This window comes from Myxocyprinus asiaticus, chromosome 31 (assembly GCF_019703515.2).
Source record: "Myxocyprinus asiaticus isolate MX2 ecotype Aquarium Trade chromosome 31, UBuf_Myxa_2, whole genome shotgun sequence".
Classification (NCBI taxonomy): domain Eukaryota; kingdom Metazoa; phylum Chordata; class Actinopteri; order Cypriniformes; family Catostomidae; genus Myxocyprinus; species Myxocyprinus asiaticus.
The window spans coordinates 31,650,126-31,656,894 of NC_059374.1; positions in this window are offsets into that span (position 1 = coordinate 31,650,126).

The following is a 6,769-nucleotide window of genomic DNA, read 5'->3' on the forward strand; positions in this document are numbered from 1 at the left end:
TGATTTTTAGTGGATGTATGAAGTCAGTGCTGAAGTTCACAGTTGTCAGAGCAGAGTAAATAAAGATGTAGTTCTTGATATTAACTATGGACATATTCCAAGTTTGATAACCGGAAAGTGTCCAAATACTTTTTCTCTTCATTTTGAAAAGTCTATCTATTGTTTTATCATTTAAATTCGAATTTGTGTGACATGTTTTGCTTAAAAGGTGTGTTTGTGCTTTCTGTCTTTAAATATATATGCCACTAAGTTTGATATTTTGTTATCTAATGCAATGACTTTGCAATGATCAATTGGTTTTCATGTGGCTTTAGCGTCCAAATACTTTTTTGGGATCAAAAACGTCTAAAACCTTAGATATCAATTTTCAGTACATTTTTTAAAATCAATTTCTTCCTTAGACTATATGTTAATCAAAAGATAAACCAGCTTTAAGCCTTAATGGACAGTTTAAGCTCAGTATCAAATTCTGTGAAGTATTACTTTGAAACGCCTCGGAATCGTCCTTGATGACGACTGAACTTGAGCAGAGAAACTCTCGATTATTTTCAGTTCCAACAAGAGACCGAAATATTTGGCTGTCACCTTCATAAAGGACGTTTAAAAATAGTGTCCTTGGTGGCAAAAGAACAGACTTTATTTAGCCTTTCCTCATTCATTACCGAAATTGAGAAGCGAGGTGTGATAGAAATATTTAAGTGTAACAAAGTCATGCTGAGTGGAACAATCAAATGAGAAATGTGTTGGTGTTAAACTGCCCCATCAGGAGACAATAACATAACCTTCATTTAATTCCAGCACTGCGTACAGTGTAACATTCACATGACAAAATACGTTTCAATATCCATTGTTTCCACACACAGGGTCTCGTCTGTCTGGCGGCAGAAAGCGAGTCAAGGATGACCTCGGATAATTACAAATGTCCATTAAAGAGATAGAATGCGCAGCCTTTCAAGACGTCTGAATAAAGGTTGTTTGTGCCTGAGTGCCTTCATTAGATTCGTGCGAGCTCACGCATCCCACCATTGGACAGATATCATACAGATAAAAGCTCATTTAAGTGCCCTGTAATGGACAAAAACAGTATTCGTCGATAAGATGAAATGTGAAACTCCGTCGCCATCTTGTGGTCATGTTATCAAGTCACACCTTTTGAATAAATCACTCCGACATAAAACAGCACTGCCACATTGTGAGATAGTCGGTGTTCCTTGATTCAAGAGTCTCTATTATGTGTAAACAGCACATTAAAGTGCTAACATAGAACTGCACAGTAAATTAAAGGTGATGTTAGTGAGTTTTTGTGGAATGGCATGCAGAAAATGTTTCCTCTCCTTGAAAGATATCACTGAAATAAGTGTCCTGAGATATCACAGCACTAGACTGTAATCGGTTAACTGGTGTGGACACATTCTATGATAAGCCAATCAGAAGACTTTGATGGGCTTTCTGCCTTTCAATCATTTTGCACATTCTCTGTGTTGTTGAAGCAGGTCATTCCACGCAGGTACAGCTGCAGGCCAGAGAACTCCAAATGGGGGTGGAATCTCCTAAAGAGGGTGGAGTTACTGCACAAGGGGGCATGATTACTCCAAAAGGAGGTTGTGCCAACCAGGGCCGTGGGAACATATTCCACCCCCACCTGGACCTGTGGGCCCCTAGAATCATTACCACCTTTCACCCCACTGGCTACGGCCCTGGCGCCAACTCCAAAAGGGGGCATCACTTCCACTCACGGTTAGGATTAGGGAAAGGGTTAGGTTAGGGGCTCCCTATCTTTGCTGGCGGTTTAGAGCTCCCACCCCTTTTTGGAGCCCTGCCTGCAGCTATATCCTTTTCGATCGTTCAGGTTTAACGTCATATTCAGATTCATAACAGTTGTCAACCGAGGGCAATTTTTAACTACTGTTGTGTTTGACAACCGTAGCCTACTGTTCAGTGACGATCTCAACGCTATCTTTAAAGGATGTTGTTTAGGAAAGAGGGGACCTGTCCAACTCAACGGCTCAGTCCAAGTAGGTATAGCTGTAGGTCAGAGACCTCTAAATGGGGCAGAATCTCTGAAAGAGGGCAGGGTTACTCCAGAAGGGGCGGGGTTAATCCAAAGGGGGTTGAACCAACTCCAAAAGGGGACATCACTTCCACTCATAAGGTTAGGGAAAGGGTTAGGTTAGGGTTTCCCTATATCTTTGCTGGACATAGGGAAATGTATGGAGCTCAGCCTGCAGCCATATCCTTCTCGCTCAGTTTCGTGGAAGTTCCAGAATGGCTGAAATCCCTTACAGAACATCTGAGGATATAAAATTCCCCTTTTCCATTGGCATACTGCCAGGGGGGTAGAATTATAGTTGAATATTGCGGTTTATATTCAGATTATGATGTGGAATCTCTTAAAACCCAACAAGAGTAAAGACTGTGACCTTGATGGTTTTTATCTTCTGACATTAGCGATATGGTAACAGCAGTTTGTTTAAATGGTTGACTATCTCTATCATAATGTGATTTGGTCAGCAAGTGATTTTCAGAGACAGTTCTTTGAATAACCTTTCTACTTTGTGCTTTTGAATTGCAACACCATGCAATCACAGCTATAAAAACACTTTCAATGACACAGCGCAGAGTGAATGTTCATTTTCATACCTCTGATAACACCATAAATATTTAAGGTGCTTTTGAGGCTCTGCGGCAAATTAAGTGGAAATATACAGAAAGAGAAACCTGGCGCAAATGGTAAGACTTTACAAAAAGGTTCCATTTGTTAACATTATTAAACAACATTAGTTAACATGAACTAACAATGAAGAATAATAAAGATTAATAAATGCTGTAAAAGTAATGTTAATTTCAACATATAGTAATATATTTTTAAAATCAAAAGTTATATTTGTTAACAATTAGTTAATGCAATATGAACTAAAATGAACCAACAATGAACAAATTTATTTTATAAACTAACATTAATAAAGATGAATGCAAAAAATATATTGTTCATTGTTTGTTCATGATACCTAATGCATTAACTATTGTTAACAAATGGAACCTTATTGTAAAGAGTTACCAAACAAGTTTTCCATTGTTAGCCCATAAACATTTTGTCTGTTGTGTTAATGACACCTGGACCAAAATAGCACTTTTTTTTTTTTACCAATTCTGCTATTTGTATATGTATTGTGGCATCACCTGCCAATTTTATGATGTGGCAAAATTGCAGAACAGACATCTGAATATATACTGTAGATATGTATAGGAGTTGTGTAAGCCCTCGACAACTAGATGGCTGTTAAATTAGAATTTTCCCTAGTTTTATTCTGAACCTGTGTTCACTTGAAGGTAAATTTCTACACAGATTTCTCTGATTCTTAAGACCAAACTGAATAAAATGATATTGCTGTATAATATAGTCCCAATTTCACATCCCACACAAAATAGATTAAATTCATTATTTTCCTCAATTCTACAAACAATACCCCATAATGACAACGTGAAAGTAGTTTGAAATCTTTGCAAATTTATAAAAAAAATAAATAAAAAAAAAACACATGTACATAAGTATTCACAGCCTTTGCTCAATACTTTGTTGAAGCACCTTTTCGCACCAATTACAGCCTCAAGTCTTTTTGAGTATGATGCTACAAGTTTGGCACACCTATTTTTGGGCAGTTTCTCCCATTCTTCTTTGCAGGACCTCTCATGCTCCATCAGGTTGGATGGGGAGTGTCAGTGCACAGCCATTTTCAGATCTCTCCAGAGATGTTCAATCGGGTTCAAGTCTGGGCTCTGGCTGGGCCACTCATTCACAGAGTTGTCCCGGAGCCACACCTTTGTTATCTTGGCTGTGTGCTTAGGGTCATTGTCCTGCTGGAAGATGAACCTTAGCCCCAGTCTGAGGTCCAGAGCGCTCTGGAGCAGGTTTTCATCAAGGATGTCTCTGTACATTGCTGCATTCATCTTTCTCTCGTTCCTGACTAGTCTCCCAGTTCCTGCCACTGAAAAACATCCCCACTGCATGATGCTGCCACCACCATGCTTCACTGTAGGGATGGTATTCGCCAGGTGATGAGCGGTGCCTGGTTTCCTCCAGACATGACGCTTGCCATTCAGGCCAAAGAGTTCAATCTTTGTTTCTCATGGTCTGAGAGTCCTTCAGGTGCATTTTGGCAAACTCCAGGTGGGCTGTCATGTGCCTTTTACTGAGGAGTGGCTTCCGTCTGGACACTCTACCATACAGGCCTGATTGGTGGAGTGCTGCAGAGATGGTTGTTCTTCTGGAAGGTTCTCCTCTCTCCACAGAGAAACGCTGGAGCTCTGTCAGAGTGACCATCAGGTTCTTGGTCACCTCCCTGACTAAGGCCCTTCTCCCCCGATCACTCAGTTTGCCTTTCCAAATCATGTCCAATCAACTGAATTTACCACAGGTGGACTCAAATCAAGTTGCAGAAACATCTCAAGGATGATCAGTGGAAACAGGATGCACCTGAGCTCGATTTTGAGTGTCATGGCAAAGGCTGTGAATACTAATGTACATGTGATTTTTTTCATTTTTTATTTTTAATACATTTCCAAAGATTTCAAACAAACTTCTTTCACGTTGTCATTATGGGGTATTGTTTGTAGAATTTTGTGGAAAATAATGAATTTAATCCATTTTGGAATAAGGCTGTAACATAAAAAAATGTGGAAAAAGTGAAGCGCTGTGAATACTTTCCGGATGCACTGTAGCTTAGAAATTAGAAAGAAAAATATGGAAAAAATAATTTTAATAAAAGGATATATTATTATTTTTACATCTGCCGACTCAGTGGTATAGTGTGATTTGCTTACCTTACATAATCTGAAAAAAAAAAACAAAACAAAAAAAATACAGATGAACATGATGTGAAAAATCCCACAGATTTATTACTAATACTGAACTGTTTTAAGCCTCTGAAATGACCAGGGGCATGTTGTACACCATAAGAGAGAAAATAGCAAATAATTTCATTCCAAAACCTCAGGTGCAAACATCAGTTTCTAGAGCAGAGTGTAGAAGTTATAGCACACTAATTCCTCTGGTATAAAAGGGAAGCTTTCATGTGCTTCAAGCTAAAATACCTTCCCTCTCTTTAAACCATGGTGTGTTCACTAGGATTCCACTTCATCCGCATAGCAAACAGAGAACTCGGAGTAATGCCACAGAATTAAGACTGGTGAAAAGGAGCCTCTTATTTAGAATTGTTTATATTGTGTCTGAGAGAATATCCTTGTTCTTTGTATCGTCTTTATCAGTGTTAGAATTACAGAGCTTAAATGCATTAATACATTAGCCTTTGAGAGAGGAAGCATGCTCATCTATTGGTCTCTTACTCTAGAAGTTAGGAAAAAATATTTCACACCACTACCATTAAAATAAAAAATGTACGCAATTAGTTGGGAAAATAAGATATTGCTTGTACAAATGTCAGGAAAATACAAAATACAAAAACAAAATGCATGGCATATACTACCCAAACAGTCAAAAGTTTGGACACACTAAACTAAAGAGTTTGGATTTATCATTTGTGGTTTGCTTAAAGGGTGTAATTTTTTTCTTCTTCGATATTTCAAATACTTTCTCCTATCCCATCTTAATATGTAGAGATAACTATAAATGCAGTTTATTCATTTATTATATTTATCTAACACATCCAAACTCTTCTGCCATTTCATTCCTCTGAAGAAAAAAAACAAACAAAAAAAAAACATTTGCACTGTACATAACAGATAAGTATTAGATTTGCGCTATGTGTGTGTTTGTGTATGTACATATGTGTATAATTATTTTGTATTATTATCTATGTCTTGATGCTGTTTTTGTATTGTTGTGAACTGGAAGAAGCTGTCACCAAGACAAATTCCTTGTATGTGTAAGCATACTTGGCAATAAAGCTCATTCTGATTCTGATAAGAAAGCAATTAGTAGGTTGATCAATTTTTTTATTTTATTTTTTTTTGCTGAAAATTGTAAACTGGCTCTGTAGCGCTTTCAAAATTGCTGGTCTGTCCAGCAACAAAAACTCAACCAATGGTGTAAATGTTGGGCGGGAATATCTTTTTTTCCATAACAATGTCAGACATTTTGGACCTGTTTGAAAACGTTTAAAGGAATATTCAGGATTCATTACAAGTTAAACTCAATCGACAGCATTTGTGGCGTAATGTTGTATTTCGACATATCCCTTTTCTTTTTTTTCCATTTGGAATGCCCACTTCCCAATGCGCTCTAAGTCCTTGTGGTGGCGTAGTGACTCGCCTCAACCTGGGTGGCGGAGGATGAATCTCAGTTAACTCCATGTCTGAGACCGTCAATCCATGCATCTTATTACGTGGCTTGTTGAGCTGTTACCGCTGAGACCTGGCGTGTGTGGAGGCTTCACGCTATTCTCCGCAGCATCCTTGCACAACTCACCACGTGCCCCACCGAGAGCGAGAACCACATTATAGTGACCACGAGCAGGTTACCCCATGTGACTCTACCCTCCCTAGCAACCGGGCCAATTTGATTGCTTAGGAGACCTGGCTGGAGTCACTCAGCACGCCCTGGATTCGAACTCGCGGCTCCAGGGGTGGTAGTCAGCGTCTTTACTCGCTGAGCTACCCAGGCCCGACGTGTCCATTTTCTTTAAAATCTGTTTTTTTTTTTTTTTTTCCCAGCAGATTTGAAATATTTTCTCTGATCATAATCTTAACCAAACGTTTTGGAGATTTCAGTCTTTCCCCATTCAAATAAATATGCACTATAGTAACAAATAGT